At 39.3% G+C, this 1,989-nt stretch overlaps 1 pseudogene; it reads left to right on the forward strand.

Annotated features, from left to right (window-relative positions):
- Positions 1-749: 749 nt before the first annotated feature.
- On the forward strand, positions 750-1,593 carry LOC149142349 (BTB/POZ and MATH domain-containing protein 4 pseudogene; annotated as a pseudogene).
- Positions 1,594-1,989: the final 396 nt, after the last annotated feature.

Raw genomic sequence — 1,989 nt, forward strand, 5'->3', positions numbered from 1 at the left:
CTCAGATTGTTCAGGCCATATTGTTACCAAACTGGCCCAAACCAACCCACCTAGCCTAGTTGAAGGCCAAGTTGGCTCAGTGGCCAATCAACTTGACTTGTTTGACTAGTTTTAAAAGTATGGAGTTATCTTCCCCACCCAAATATCATTCCCACAAGTGACATGGAAAAATGGTAACGAACATATTGCTGTAACTGCTTGAAACCTAAAAAATCTAGGGTTTAGGCAAGGTGCCAACCTTAGAATGTTTGGTTTTCCCCTAGATATGTTACTGGGAAAATAAAAGTTTGTGGAGGGTTCTCACATATAATACGGTAATACCAAGCGAGTTGAGTCACAGATGAAAATAACCAAGGTGAAATTAGTAAAGGTGGAAAATGGCATAAGATTGGGTTTGGGCCGGGGATTGTATGTCAGTTAGCAAACTTTTACTGCCATATTTTGTTGAGAAATCTCAGGAGCCCTTAAGGTAAAGGAGGATATCAAATTCCAAGTGGATTCCTATTTAATATATTCACATGTGCTAACTACACCACTGAGATCTATCAATGGTTGGGATTCAATATCGCAACACAAACAGTTGTTGGCTACACCTTTCTGGTTGTAGAAACTTTTATTATGACTAAGTGGGCTTTTGCCAAGCACCACCATTTAAAGAAGGTGAGTCTCTTCTTTGCTAATACTTGAATCTGCAATCAATTGCTTAACATAAGTGTAACAACAAATAATGCTCTTACATATTTATGGGCATGAAATTTCTGGCCAAGGGCATGGGCATTGGCAGGTACATTACCAGTGAGACTTTCACCGTGGGAGGTTATCAGTGGGCTATTTATTTCTACCCTGACGGCAAGAGTGCACAACACAATTCTCTTTATGTTTCGGCTTTCATCGCGCTGGCCAGTGAGGGCACGAAGGTTCGTGCTGTCTTCGAATTGACGTTGGTGGATCAAAGTGGGAAGGGCGAGCACAATACGTTCCACACTCATTCGGGCCTGGCTTGGAGAGAGGGCCTTACACTCTTAAGCATCGAGGAAGCATGTGGGGTTACAGACGGTTCCGTAAACGGGCTGCACTTGAAAAATCCAATTACCTCAAGGATGATTTCATGATATTAAGTTGTAAAGTAGGTGCTGTGGATTCTGCCAGTGAATACGCTAGGTTGCACTCGCTGGTTGTTCCTGAATTAGAGTTAGGTTTAAACTTTGGTGCAATTTTAGAAAATCAAGAAACCTTATATGTAATTTTTGATGTGGGTGGGGAGAAATTTCATGCCCATAAACTCATTTTAGCTGAGATCTATCAATGGTTTGGATTCAATATCGCAACACAAACAATTGTTGGCTACACCTTTTTGGCTATAACAACTTTTATTATTATTAACTGGGCTCTTTCCAAGCACCGCTGTTTGAAGAAGGTGAGTCTCTTCTTTGTTAATACTTCAATCTACAATCAATTGCTTAGGATAAGTGTAACAACAAATAATGCTCTTACATATTCTTACAGCTTCTGTATTCTAACTTCTGGATTAACCTGGCTTACAGTTTTTTGATGGCAAAGATGGCAGACCCAAATATCCAAGGCGATGGGTGATATTACCTCCTTTCCTATGAAAAGGATGCTTATTAATTCTGGGGACACTTTCGTTGGTTTCTATATTGAATTGTCAACAAAACTTGGGCCCTTTTCTGGTTCTACAATGTCTAAAATTTGGTGGCTTTAGCAGGATGGGACATTGTAATTGACTGTTTTGTGGCTGTAATTTATTTAATTGTGCTTGCTTAAGAAGCTAGTAAGAGTGAATTTCTCACCTGGGTATGTTCCAGGTATTTTAAATGGAGAATTTTTAATTACTATTTTTGTTGATTTTTGAAGTTACACAGATCTATTCTACATGTACCATCTTGGTACTTGCTTTGCTATTTTCTCACATATAACTGTTGCTTGCATTAGTGTCATTACCTTTTTGGGATATGACTGTTGCAACTC

The sequence above is a fragment of the Pinus tabuliformis genome, chromosome X (assembly GCF_031772625.1).
Source record: "Pinus tabuliformis cultivar Carrire ecotype Pingquan chromosome X, CPIR1, whole genome shotgun sequence".
NCBI lineage: Eukaryota > Viridiplantae > Streptophyta > Pinopsida > Pinales > Pinaceae > Pinus > Pinus tabuliformis.